The 14,174-nt window shown below is 45.4% G+C and overlaps 6 non-coding genes across 6 annotated transcripts; all 6 read left to right on the forward strand.

Moving 5' to 3' along the window:
• Positions 1-441: 441 nt before the first annotated feature.
• On the forward strand, positions 442-560 carry LOC143873834 (5S ribosomal RNA). Its single transcript, XR_013248531.1, has one exon. It is a non-coding gene; the product is annotated as a 5S ribosomal RNA (ribosomal RNA).
• A 597-nt stretch (positions 561-1,157) lies between these two features.
• On the forward strand, positions 1,158-1,276 carry LOC143873845 (5S ribosomal RNA). Its single transcript, XR_013248542.1, has one exon. It is a non-coding gene; the product is annotated as a 5S ribosomal RNA (ribosomal RNA).
• A 597-nt stretch (positions 1,277-1,873) lies between these two features.
• On the forward strand, positions 1,874-1,992 carry LOC143873858 (5S ribosomal RNA). The gene has a single exon (XR_013248554.1). It is a non-coding gene; the product is annotated as a 5S ribosomal RNA (ribosomal RNA).
• Positions 1,993-2,589: 597 nt separating this feature from the next.
• On the forward strand, positions 2,590-2,708 carry LOC143873869 (5S ribosomal RNA). Its single transcript, XR_013248566.1, has one exon. It is a non-coding gene; the product is annotated as a 5S ribosomal RNA (ribosomal RNA).
• Positions 2,709-3,305: 597 nt separating this feature from the next.
• Positions 3,306-3,424, forward strand: LOC143873881 (5S ribosomal RNA). Its single transcript, XR_013248577.1, has one exon. It is a non-coding gene; the product is annotated as a 5S ribosomal RNA (ribosomal RNA).
• A 597-nt stretch (positions 3,425-4,021) lies between these two features.
• On the forward strand, positions 4,022-4,140 carry LOC143873892 (5S ribosomal RNA). Its single transcript, XR_013248588.1, has one exon. It is a non-coding gene; the product is annotated as a 5S ribosomal RNA (ribosomal RNA).
• The last annotated feature ends 10,034 nt before the right edge of the window (positions 4,141-14,174 follow it).

Here is a 14,174-nt window from a genome sequence, read left to right on the forward strand (position 1 = left end):
TTTATTATGGCGGGGTGATAGTGTCGTTTGATTCGATAAACGGAATTCGTTCTGACATTTCATTTGCGGTCAAATTATAGCGGGGGTTTGTTTAGATTCAGTGACGTACAGGCTATAGCGGATGAGTGTACTAGTGGATGCGAGTCATGAATCCGGTCGGAAGGTGTTTACTGGCCGTGAGCTACCCTTGGTGCACAAATATCGTTCCGACGATAACTTTTGATCCGCCCGTCAGATCGTGACGATTCTTATATTGATTCGGGGGTACTCGGGAAGATCCATCGCGCGATGACAGCCCTGGCGGTCATCCGGCTTCCCGACATGCTCGGATCGTCCATCCGGTGTCATCTAGCAGGATTTTTTCGCACTTTCATTTAAACGGACTTCGTACGACAATGCGAGTGGAAACTCTTTATTACTTTGACAATGGAGAGGCATGCTGGGTGCGATCATACCAGCACAAATGCACTGGATCCCATCAGAACTCCGAAGTTAAGCGTGCTTGGGCGAGAGTAGTACTAGGATGGGTGACCTCCTGGGAAGTCCTCGTGTTGCACCCCTGTCACTTTTTTCGGCTATCTACCACTTTTTTCGAACAATCTTTCGGTTCTGGAACATCGATGCGAACTGAAACGCACGTTTAGTGCGTCGCCTCCTACGTTTCGGTTCGGATCTTTTTATTTTCTTCCGGATGGTGAATTCAAACACGTCCGGTCTTTATTATGGCGGGGTGATAGTGTCGTTTGATTCGATAAACGGAATTCGTTCTGACATTTCATTTGCGGTCAAATTATAGCGGGGGTTTGTTTAGATTCAGTGACGTACAGGCTATAGCGGATGAGTGTACTAGTGGATGCGAGTCATGAATCCGGTCGGAAGGTGTTTACTGGCCGTGAGCTACCCTTGGTGCACAAATATCGTTCCGACGATAACTTTTGATCCGCCCGTCAGATCGTCGCGATTCTTATATTGATTCGGGGGTACTCGGGAAGATCCATCGCGCGATGACAGCCCTGGCGGTCATCCGGCTTCCCGACATGCTCGGATCGTCCATCCGGTGTCATCTAGCAGGATTTTTTCGCACTTTCATTTAAACGGACTTCGTACGACAATGCGAGTGGAAACTCTTAATTACTTTGACAATGGAGAGGCATGCTGGGTGCGATCATACCAGCACAAATGCACTGGATCCCATCAGAACTCCGAAGTTAAGCGTGCTTGGGCGAGAGTAGTACTAGGATGGGTGACCTCCTGGGAAGTCCTCGTGTTGCACCCCTGTCACTTTTTTCGGCTATCTACCACTTTTTTCGAACAATCTTTCGGTTCTGGAACATCGATGCGAACTGAAACGCACGTTTAGTGCGTCGCCTCCTACGTTTCGGTTCGGATCTTTTTATTTTCTTCCGGATGGTGAATTCAAAGACGTCCGGTCTTTATTATGGCGGGGTGATAGTGTCGTTTGATTCGATAAACGGAATTCGTTCTGACATTTCATTTGCGGTCAAATTATAGCGGGGGTTTGTTTAGATTCAGTGACGTACAGGCTATAGCGGATGAGTGTACTAGTGGATGCGAGTCATGAATCCGGTCGGAAGGTGTTTACTGGCCGTGAGCTACCCTTGGTGCACAAATATCGTTCCGACGATAACTTTTGATCCGCCCGTCAGATCGTGGCGATTCTTATATTGATTCGGGGGTACTCGGGAAGATTCATCGCGCGATGACAGCCCTGGCGGTCATCCGGCTTCCCGACATGCTCGGATCGGCCATCCGGTGTCATCTAGCAGGATTTTTTCGCACTTTCATTTAAACGGACTTCGTACGACAATGCGAGTGGAAACTCTTAATTACTTTGACAATGGAGAGGCATGCTGGGTGCGATCATACCAGCACAAATGCACTGGATCCCATCAGAACTCCGAAGTTAAGCGTGCTTGGGCGAGAGTAGTACTAGGATGGGTGACCTCCTGGGAAGTCCTCGTGTTGCACCCCTGTCACTTTTTTCGGCTATCTACCACTTTTTTCGAACAATCTTTCGGTTCTGGAACATCGATGCGAACTGAAACGCACGTTTAGTGCGTCGCCTCCTACGTTTCGGTTCGGATCTTTTTATTTTCTTCCGGATGGTGAATTCAAACACGTCCGGTCTTTATTATGGCGGGGTGATAGTGTCGTTTGATTCGATAAACGGAATTCGTTCTGACATTTCATTTGCGGTCAAATTATAGCGGGGGTTTGTTTAGATTCAGTGACGTACAGGCTATAGCGGATGAGTGTACTAGTGGATGCGAGTCATGAATCCGGTCGGAAGGTGTTTACTGGCCGTGAGCTACCCTTGGTGCACAAATATCGTTCCGACGATAACTTTTGATCCGCCCGTCAGATCGTCGCGATTCTTATATTGATTCGGGGGTACTCGGGAAGATCCATCGCGCGATGACAGCCCTGGCGGTCATCCGGCTTCCCGACATGCTCGGATCGTCCATCCGGTGTCATCTAGCAGGATTTTTTCGCACTTTCATTTAAACGGACTTCGTACGACAATGCGAGTGGAAACTCTTAATTACTTTGACAATGGAGAGGCATGCTGGGTGCGATCATACCAGCACAAATGCACTGGATCCCATCAGAACTCCGAAGTTAAGCGTGCTTGGGCGAGAGTAGTACTAGGATGGGTGACCTCCTGGGAAGTCCTCGTGTTGCACCCCTGTCACTTTTTTCGGCTATCTACCACTTTTTTCGAACAATCTTTCGGTTCTGGAACATCGATGCGAACTGAAACGCACGTTTAGTGCGTCGCCTCCTACGTTTCGGTTCGGATCTTTTTATTTTCTTCCGGATGGTGAATTCAAAGACGTCCGGTCTTTATTATGGCGGGGTGATAGTGTCGTTTGATTCGATAAACGGAATTCGTTCTGACATTTCATTTGCGGTCAAATTATAGCGGGGGTTTGTTTAGATTCAGTGACGTACAGGCTATAGCGGATGAGTGTACTAGTGGATGCGAGTCATGAATCCGGTCGGAAGGTGTTTACTGGCCGTGAGCTACCCTTGGTGCACAAATATCGTTCCGACGATAACTTTTGATCCGCCCGTCAGATCGTCGCGATTCTTATATTGATTCGGGGGTACTCGGGAAGATCCATCGCGCGATGACAGCCCTGGCGGTCATCCGGCTTCCCGACATGCTCGGATCGTCCATCCGGTGTCATCTAGCAGGATTTTTTCGCACTTTCATTTAAACGGACTTCGTACGACAATGCGAGTGGAAACTCTTAATTACTTTGACAATGGAGAGGCATGCTGGGTGCGATCATACCAGCACAAATGCACTGGATCCCATCAGAACTCCGAAGTTAAGCGTGCTTGGGCGAGAGTAGTACTAGGATGGGTGACCTCCTGGGAAGTCCTCGTGTTGCACCCCTGTCACTTTTTTCGGCTATCTACCACTTTTTTCGAACAATCTTTCGGTTCTGGAACATCGATGCGAACTGAAACGCACGTTTAGTGCGTCGCCTCCTACGTTTCGGTTCGGATCTTTTTATTTTCTTCCGGATGGTGAATTCAAAGACGTCCGGTCTTTATTATGGCGGGGTGATAGTGTCGTTTGATTCGATAAACGGAATTCGTTCTGACATTTCATTTGCGGTCAAATTATAGCGGGGGTTTGTTTAGATTCAGTGACGTACAGGCTATAGCGGATGAGTGTACTAGTGGATGCGAGTCATGAATCCGGTCGGAAGGTGTTTACTGGCCGTGAGCTACCCTTGGTGCACAAATATCGTTCCGACGATAACTTTTGATCCGCCCGTCAGATCGTGGCGATTCTTATATTGATTCGGGGGTACTCGGGAAGATTCATCGCGCGATGACAGCCCTGGCGGTCATCCGGCTTCCCGACATGCTCGGATCGGCCATCCGGTGTCATCTAGCAGGATTTTTTCGCACTTTCATTTAAACGGACTTCGTACGACAATGCGAGTGGAAACTCTTAATTACTTTGACAATGGAGAGGCATGCTGGGTGCGATCATACCAGCACAAATGCACTGGATCCCATCAGAACTCCGAAGTTAAGCGTGCTTGGGCGAGAGTAGTACTAGGATGGGTGACCTCCTGGGAAGTCCTCGTGTTGCACCCCTGTCACTTTTTTCGGCTATCTACCACTTTTTTCGAACAATCTTTCGGTTCTGGAACATCGATGCGAACTGAAACGCACGTTTAGTGCGTCGCCTCCTACGTTTCGGTTCGGATCTTTTTATTTTCTTCCGGATGGTGAATTCAAACACGTCCGGTCTTTATTATGGCGGGGTGATAGTGTCGTTTGATTCGATAAACGGAATTCGTTCTGACATTTCATTTGCGGTCAAATTATAGCGGGGGTTTGTTTAGATTCAGTGACGTACAGGCTATAGCGGATGAGTGTACTAGTGGATGCGAGTCATGAATCCGGTCGGAAGGTGTTTACTGGCCGTGAGCTACCCTTGGTGCACAAATATCGTTCCGACGATAACTTTTGATCCGCCCGTCAGATCGTCGCGATTCTTATATTGATTCGGGGGTACTCGGGAAGATCCATCGCGCGATGACAGCCCTGGCGGTCATCCGGCTTCCCGACATGCTCGGATCGTCCATCCGGTGTCATCTAGCAGGATTTTTTCGCACTTTCATTTAAACGGACTTCGTACGACAATGCGAGTGGAAACTCTTAATTACTTTGACAATGGAGAGGCATGCTGGGTGCGATCATACCATGTAGACACCCCATTTTGACAAGGCCCTAAACCCGCGTATTCGAATGGAATTAATCCGAGCAAAAGAGAATGTGGGGCCCGCTTGTGTGGGGCCCGCTTGTGTGGGACCCGTTTGTGTGGGGCCTGCTAATGTGAGATGCGTTTGTATTCAAAGAGAGAATAAGGACAGTCATCATTTTCTTTGTTTTTTAAAATAGGCGTAATGAGTGGTTTTGGTTTTCGTATGGCATCCGATGCCATTTGAAAATTGTTTTTTATTTTTTTATTTATTATTTTGCAAATTTTAGAGGAAATGGGGGGGACATGAGGGGGACAAACTCATCATGAGTTCTCTCCTCATGATGAGTCTTCCCATTGGTCTCTCTCTCATTGGTCTCTCTCTCGCAGAGAAGAAAAAAACCAGAGAAGACAAAAGAAAAAAAAACACACTGGAGAAGAGAAGAAAAAAACCAGGAAAAAAAAAAAAAAAAGAGGAGAAACCAGAGAAAGAAAAAAAAAAAGGGAAAAACCAGAGGGGAGAGGGAGAGAGAGAGATCTGCAGAGGGGAGAGAGAGAGAGAGGGAGGAGAGATCTGTAGAGAGAGAGAGAGGGAGAGAGAGAGAGAGAGAGAGAGAGAGAGTCTTCTCCTCCGGCAATCCAGCCGGAATCCGGCGAGGCCAAACCCATCTCCGACCGGCCATCCACCGATCACCACCACCTTCTCCGGCATCCTCCCAACCAACCACTGGAGCTCCACCGGCATCCACATCTCCTCCACCCCACCTCCAGCGGATCCCACATCAGCGGGTCCTACATCAGAGGGTCCCACATCAGCGGCCCCACACAAGCACGACTCTGTCAACACCTTCCTGGATCTCTTGTGGCGTAAGTTCATTTTTTTTTTAATTATTCATTCTTTGCACTACACGGGTCCCACAGTGGGTCCCACAACGGGTCCTACAGCGGGTCCCACATCAGTAGGTCCCACAGCGGGTCCCAGCGGGTCCCACAACAGTGGGTCCCACAACAGCGGGTCCCACATCCGTGGGTCCCACAGCGGGTCCCACATCAGCGGGTCCCATATCAGCGGGTCCCACAGCGGGTCCCACAACGGGTCCCACAACAGCGGGTCCCACATCCGTGGGTCCCACAGCGGGTCCCACATCAGCGGGTCCCATATCAGCGGGTCCCACAGCGGGTCCCACAACGGGTCCCGCAGCGGGTCCCGCAGCGGGTCCCACAACAGCGGGTCCCACAACAGCGGGTCCCACATCAACGAGTCCTACTGTGAATAGTAGTTTTGAATAGTACTTATAAATAGTAATTATGAATAGTAGTTTTGAATAGTACTTATAAATAGTAATTATGAATAGTAGTTTTGAATAGTACCTATAAATAGTAATTATGAATAGTATTTTTGAATAGTAATCTTGTATAGTAATTATAAATAGTAATTATAACAGTCTTCAGCACAGGAGTCAGTCCTTCAGTCAGTCCAGGAGTTTTTCCTATCATCATAGGGGTTAGGATTCCGTCCATCCTCTCATCAAATCGTGATCTTTACCCGCTCCTGCAAGGTATAGGATGCTGTCCAACCCTTGCCGAGTTATTTTCCTGTTCGTTCCCTCGCAAAGCATAGGATGCTGTCCAACCTTTGCGGGATTCCAGAAGTCTCCCTACCCTTATGATGATAGGATTTTATTCTCTGGTGTCAAAAAACAACAAAAACATTTCAAAAATACTTGAAAACAACAAAAACATTCCAAAAACACTTGAAAACAACAAAAACATTCCAAAAACACTTGAAAATTCAAAAACATCTCAAAAACAATTCAAAATCCAAAAACATTTTAAAAATCAAAAATCTCAAAAAATCTTGAGTCATTTGCAGAGTAGTTAGGGATTCAGTCCGAACTACGTTGGCTTGATCCCTTTCAACAGGGTACGTAGTGCAGCTTGGGGTCCACATCCCAGGTCCAGCCAAACCTTTAAAAATAAACATTTCAAATATTCCAAAAAAATACAAAAAAACTTCAAAACCTTTTCAAAAAAGATCTTCCCCTAGAGTTAGGAGTCTGTCCTAGATATTTAGGGTGTTTTAGAGTTAGGAGTCGGTCCTGATTTGTATTGATATGGTGTGTCCTGTCGTGTGAGTGTCCCTAGAGTTAGGAGGCCTCAAGTCGATCGGTTAGACATTTAGTCGAACCGATGGCTAGACTAGGAAGCATATAGTCAACCCATGGTTTTCCTTAGAATGCACAGCCTAGATACACATAGGATATAGGGCCCACCTGCATTAGCTTAAGGCTAATCAACTTGCATTAGTTAGGGCATATAGAGTCCTAAAAATTACAATCCACTTGAATTTAAGCAATCGCACAAAAAGCTTTAAACATCAGTCGAGTCTAGTGGATCGAGTCTAGGATAGCGGTCCTAGAGTTTTAGGCATCGTAGTTTAGAATAGGGCACCGAACTACGTTGGCTCTGATTCTTCCCGAGGCCGGGATACGTAGTGCAGCTAGGATGGATGGCCATCCTGGTCCGAGTCAAGTATTGCATTAGAGTCTAGGGTTTGTCGTGTCGGGTCGTGTGTCGAGTCGTGTTGTGTTGTGTGTTTTGCTGTGTTTTCTTATTTTTATGTACAGATCCTATACCTTTAGCTGTAGCATGCATGTGTTTGCCCACCAGAACTTAGACACCAATCAGGCATGTCACTCATAACCTAGATATTTTAGGTGACACTTCTTTCATTTCTTTTATGTGTGTTTCTTATTCATCTCCGAGACATGCATGATTAGCTAGACGTTATCTCGGAGATATTCGTTCCCATTTCACATGATTTTCTCCCAAAACTCTTCAAAATTAATAATAAATGGCATAAGAGACCAGGTGCTAGCACTTGGGCGAATTGGGGGCGCCTAATCCCTTCCCCATTCGTCATCAGGCACGAACCCTTTGTATCTCTGGTTATCTGTTGCGACAGAGCACAGCATGGGATCCAGGGCCCACTTCCTTGGATGGCGACTCTTTCTTTGCTTAAGGTGCGTCTCGAATCCGGGCTAGTTCCCGAATCGAGAGGTATCTCACTTTACATCGCCGCTCATGCTGTGAGGGGCACTCTTTCGAGGGTTCCTTGGTGGGGCTCTCCTTCACGTGGATGATCTAGAGACTCGCGCGGGGGCCCGTCCCCTCACGCCCGTCCCGGATCTGGGGTCCACAGGCTGGCGACTCTGCTGGGGATTTTTTGAAACATTGCCTAACTCTGTGAAAATGCCATTTTTATTAATTTTGAAGAAATTTGGGTCAAAACCAAGTTAAATGGGAACTTTATCATTAGAAATCCAGGGGCACCAATTAGGTGCGTAAATAAAACAAGGGATTCACACACTGCACATCATGCATTGTCATATTCTTTATTTCTTTCATTATTTTCATTATTGGCCTCAGGGAATAGATATGACGCGCACCAGATGGGAGCCGTTGTATCTATTTCCGAGCTATGCGCCAGAGCTGCAGCCGTAGACACTGGGTGTGCTGGTGTTCTACAGCAGCCGATGAGCAATGAACATACTCTGTATAATGCTGGGTGTGCTGGCGTTATACATCAAGGGTATGGTCATAGGCATAGTACCCTGCAGAAATGCCTGGGCCCTACTTTCATTTCATTATATTATGTATATATATATTAGTTGCTCCCTTTAGAACCAAAATTAGGGAACCCTTGCTAGGACACTATATATATGTACTCATATAGGACGAACATGTGCGACCAGCATATGTGAGCCTAGGATAGAAGTCAGCCTACCCATGTAGTGTAGAAGGGTAAGTCACACTGTGATTACTCGCCGCGTTGTCTAGTACACTCACAGACATTTTCGAGTCGAGACCTCCTTGGCTCCGCTAGATTAGACTAGGGTTGGTGCCCCTGGTTAGGATGTATATATATGTATACATATTTGTTATTAGATTAGGGTTTACTTCCTAGTTAAGTTTTCCTTCATAATCTAATCAATTATTCCTCTCTCTCCATTTTATGGATTATCATCAGATGCTTGGCTCTTTTAGCCATGATCTATCTCCCATGTGCTTGATCATTTGATTGATCCTGATCAGATGTACTCCGCATGTCGGTTATGAGTCTATCTTGCCATTATCATTACCGGAATGTGTTCTTGCTGAGAGCCCTGCTTTATCTTGACCATGACGGCATACTCTTCATATTTAGTTGCTGAGACCCTCCTAGTATGGCCGTTATGCTGCCGAATTTTTTCCAAATACCTTGAGTGTGGTCATCATCCTTTTAGGCTTGTTGACGAACCATGTACTTGCCGTACTACATCTTCATGTACAGTTGTTATGCTGTAGGATTTTTATCCAAGGGGAAGGATGTGTTTGTGCTACCTTTTGCTTCAACTTGCACATTACATTGTCATGCGATTAATTCTCATTGAGCCTAGTGTTTATGGTGTCCATGACAGGAGTCTTAGTCACTCGTCTACCATCAACCCTAAAAAAGCTTTCATCTCTAAACTCGCTTGGTCTAGCCCACTATACCTTTTTCCTCTCACATTGCCCAGATGGCTGAGTATGCTGAAAGTCTCATCTTGAGAGAAATGAGAGAGATGGTGATGACATCCATGACCTGATAGGCAGGGATCCCCTCATTCTTCTTGAACTCAAATGCTTCCGAGAACCCTGCACTTAACCATGTTGCACCTCTTTCACCCACCATGGGAACCACTCTACCCTTTCAACCCTTCATTGATCTCGCCACCTTTACCTGTACCACCTCTGGGCTGGAAATGATTGAGAAGGAAAAAGAAAAATGTCAGCGCTTGAACTCCTTGAAAACATTATACCAGAGAAAGCCTTGCCATTGTCAGGTGCTAAAGAACAATTTGAGCTGGATCAACAGAAACCAAAGAGGCCCTCTCTTCTGAGATTCTAACTCCAGGATTGCTCTCTCCAATCATTATCAATGAAGGCACGTTGTCCTTGAACTTTCAGCGCCAATCCGTTGCCTCCGATGAAGTGTCACATCTTTGAAATTTGCTTTGAAGTGTGTATACCAACCCTCCCTGTCAAAGTTGGTAAGTCTAACCATGTCGATATCAATTCTAAGTATGTTGTGATTATTGGTCTCTCTCATTGTGAGCCAATGTCCAATCTTTTGCTGAATTTGATGGAGAGCCTATCGTGGCGCATCAAAAATCATTGTATGTACTTCAAACATTCAATGAAAAGAACATTTGATTCCAGTGTCGTCAATATTCTTGTATATGTTCACTCTTGGATCTAATGTTAATAAACAAATTAAGACACCCTCCTCGAATGAGGATGCCGATGAAATTCTCCTCGTGATTTGAAAGATAATCAAACGAGAGGAAGAGCGTCGAGCAAAGCCACTTGCAGATGAAATCGATACCGTGGATAGTGGTATCGAAAACCGAAACTCGGGAAGTAAGGATTGGCAAAATCTCCCGAAGAGCGCAAAGAATCGATAAACCTATTTAGAGGGTTCAAAGAAGTGTTGATTGGTCCTATGAGGATAAACCAGAAGCGTGCCTTGGCATCGTTCAATGTGAGTCACCCTCGGCTTCAGACAGGTCAAAAAAGCAAAAAAATTCAAATGAAGAATACCAAACATCAAATGCAGTGAATGAAAAATTGAGAGAAGACTTTCAGACAACAAAGTCATGAGCATAGAGCATGAACCCCAAAAAGAATACTTGGGCTATACATTGCGATGGAATTTCAAGTTAAAGCATTCAAGGCGTAGGGGCATTCCCCACATCCAAGCAAAAAAAAAAATCGGAATGAACAAAGAAAAAATAGAATCCAGAGAAGAAAGGAGAAGGGAGCATGCCCCGCGTCAACTTCTCAAGAAAGTCAAAATCGCAGGAAGCGGAGTCGATAAGTAGATTGAAAATTTCAAAATCTTCAGCATTCAGAGAAGACCCAGAGTCGTAGAATCCCGAATATCAGTGCAAGATCCTAAAGACAAAGTGGGAATTCAATCAGTCTAGCTTGCACAGTGCAGATGAAGTCTTGCCAGGAAATGCCGCCAGACTCCTAAAAAAAAAAAAAAGTTCAAAGCCATTGAACCTTAGCCATTCAAAAAGCTTGTATGCCAAAACATCAGAAGGCCATCCTTGGACGCCTGAGCCTTAAACGCCAAAAATCCCAAGTTCAAAAAAAATCCTTTTGCGAACACCTTCGAGCCTCAACAAAATCAAACATTCTTTTCAAACACCCGCAAACCAGGGGCATTTCGACCCGAACTACGCGGACCTGATCCCCAACTCTTCGGGGGTACGTAGGCAACCTGATCAATTCAGGTTCGGTCAACCTTTGGGATAAAAATCAAATTATTCCCTTTCAACCTTTGGGATAAAAGTCAAATTATTCCCTTTCAACCTTTGGGATAAAAGTCAAATTATTCCCTTTCAACCTTTGAGCTTAAAAGCCAAATCATTCTGTTCCAAACCTAAGCGAACTACGCGGATCTGATCCTCCATTTTTGGGGTACGTAGGTAGTCTGGCAAGACCAGATTCGATCCAAATCGTTTGAACTTCCGATATCTAACCCTTTTGAACCCAAGCCCGCCTAGAAAGTCCTTCTGGTGAACAAGCAGAGGTTCAAAGTCAAGAAGAAAAAATGATGGAGTTTGAAGACCCGCTAGGTTGAAAACCCGAGAGGGCGGTCTAGGCAAAATTTAGGGTCATTCACCCGCTAAGTTGACAACTGAAAAGTCAGCTTAGGCAAAAGTTAGGGTAGCAGGCCCGCTGGATTGAAAACCCGAAAGGGCGAACCAGGCAAAAGTTAGGGCAAGCGGTCCGTCAGATTGAAAACCTGAAAAGGCAATCTGATCAATGGCAATGACTTCCAACAAAAAAGCGAATCATTGAGATGGAGAAACAGCCTTCAACCAGCGTAAAATCTCGGGGTCCAAGTAGTGCCAGCAAGCTTACTTTAACATTCCTCTAAACTGGGGCATTGAAACCGAGCAATCCAAAAGGGATAATAACCATGACCTAAACACCGAAAAAGGAGAGTAGTGCCTCTTGACACGGTCTTCGAAATACTCTAAGAGTGACTAAGCCATACCCTTAAAAAATGACACATCAGATCCAAGAGCGAAGTCGAAAGCGAGTCGAGTCCTTCGAGCAGTAAGAGTCTTCTTTGATTGAGTCCTTGGAAATCTGTTCCTCCTTCATATTTGTGTTCCCTTTCCTTGCAAAGTCCAAACTGTCAGGTGCTGGAAGAATGGGAGTGTGTCCTCCAAAATGCGAAGAAAATTCAGAGTAAATCCTGGTTTAGGTATCAGAAGGGGCGGGAGACATCTTGTTCAAACCTACCCGAGACCTTAAGCCTCCAAAAGTGAGCCATGCGAAAGAAGAGATTTTCAGACTCAGCCATCATGGTTATTGTCCTATTCTCTCCATACAAAAAAAAAAAAAAAAAAAAAAAAAAAAAAAACTTTGCATCCTCAAGCCTTCATGAAACGAAACATCTTTTCTTCAACCATCATTGTCTTGCCTTCTTAAAACTCCTGTCATGGAAACACAATATACTAGGGGCATCTTTTATGACTTGCGTCATAAAAGATGTCAAGCGCACAAAGGCAATCAGTAACAATGTCTCAAGCAAGTAAGGATAAGAGGGGTACAAGCACATCTCAAGCCTAACCTCTAAACTCCTCAGTTGAGTCCTCTCTTCAGAAGAGTCAATTCTCTAAGAAAATCAGTTTCCCAAGCGGAGTCTAGAATTTGCTCGCGCAGCCTTCAATCCCCGGCAAAATCAGAAAAAATGGTCAATATCCAAATCCCTGCAAGTTATCTGAGTCCAATTCTCAGCAAGGAACTCATACTCCCAATTTCCTCGGCAAGAGGCAATCAGTCTAAAAAAAAATAAAAAATAAAAAATAAAAAAAAATCATCATTCGAAATCAATCAATTCTCAGCAATATCACTGTCCTTCCAAGACTCTTCGTGGTTTGTCAGGCAGGCACATCATGGACCCTTGCTCCCTGAATGGCTCTTCGTGATCTGTCCTTTAGGATATATCATGGACCCGCTCTCCATGCTCATTTCATTCATCTCCATTACTTGTTATTCTTGTTGGGCTCTTCGTGGCTTATTGTCATGGACCCCAAATTTCATTCTAGGCTCTTCGTGGCTTATTGCCATGGACCTTAGATTCATTGCGTGGCTCTTCACGGTTTGTTGCCGTGGACCCTCGATTACTTCTTGGCTCTTCATGGTCTACCATTCAGGTATACTATGGACCCATGCTCCCCGATTGGCTCTTCGTGATATGTCCTTCCAGAAATATCATGGACCCACTATTCATAGTCATTCCATTCATATCTTTTACATGTCATTTGTTTCTGCATGTTGGGCTCTTCATGGCTTATTGTCATGGACCCCAAATTCAATGTTTGGCTCTTCACGGAGTATTGCCGTGGACCCTTGATTCCTTTCTGCTGGGCTCTTCATGGTTTCTTGCCATGGACCTTAGATTCATTGCGTAGCTCTTCACGGTTTGTTGCCGTGGACCCTCGATTACTTCTTGGCTCTTCATGGTCTACCATTCAGGTATACTACGGACCCATGCTCCCCGATTGGCTCTTCGTGATATGTCCTTCCAGAAATATCATGGACCCACTATTCATAGTCATTCCATTCATATCTTTTACATGTCATTTGTTTCTGCATGTTGGGCTCTTCATGGCTTATTGTCATGGACCCCAAATTCAATGTTTGGCTCTTCACGGAGTATTGCCGTGGACCCTTGATTCCTTTCTGCTGGGCTCTTCATGGTTTCTTGCCATGGACCTTAGATTCATTGCGTGGCTCTTCACGGTTTGTTGCCGTGGACCCTCGATTACTTCTTGGCTCTTCATGGTCTACCATTCAGGTATACTACGGACCCATGCTCCCCGATTGGCTCTTCGTGATATGTCCTTCCAGAAATATCATGGACCCACTATTCATAGTCATTCCATTCATATCTTTTACATGTCATTTGTTTCTGCATGTTGGGCTCTTCATGGCTTATTGTCATGGACCCCAAATTCAATGTTTGGCTCTTCACGGAGTATTGCCGTGGACCCTTGATTCCTTTCTGCTGGGCTCTTCATGGTTTCTTGCCATGGACCTTAGATTCATTGCGTGGCTCTTCACGGTTTGTTGCCGTGGACCCTCGATTACTTCTTGGCTCTTCATGGTCTACCATTCAGGTATACTATGGACCCATGCTCCCCGATTGGCTCTTCGTGATATGTCCTTCCAGAAATATCATGGACCCACTATTCATAGTCATTCCATTCATATCTTTTACATATCATTTGTTTCTGCATGTTGGGCTCTTCATGGCTTATTGTCATGGACCCCAAATTCAATGTTTGGCTCTTCACGGAGTATTGCCGTGGACCCTAAA

This window comes from Tasmannia lanceolata, unplaced genomic scaffold (genome assembly GCF_043159265.1).
Source record: "Tasmannia lanceolata isolate RefF3 unplaced genomic scaffold, GAP_Taslan_0.1 ptg000003l, whole genome shotgun sequence".
NCBI lineage: Eukaryota > Viridiplantae > Streptophyta > Magnoliopsida > Canellales > Winteraceae > Tasmannia > Tasmannia lanceolata.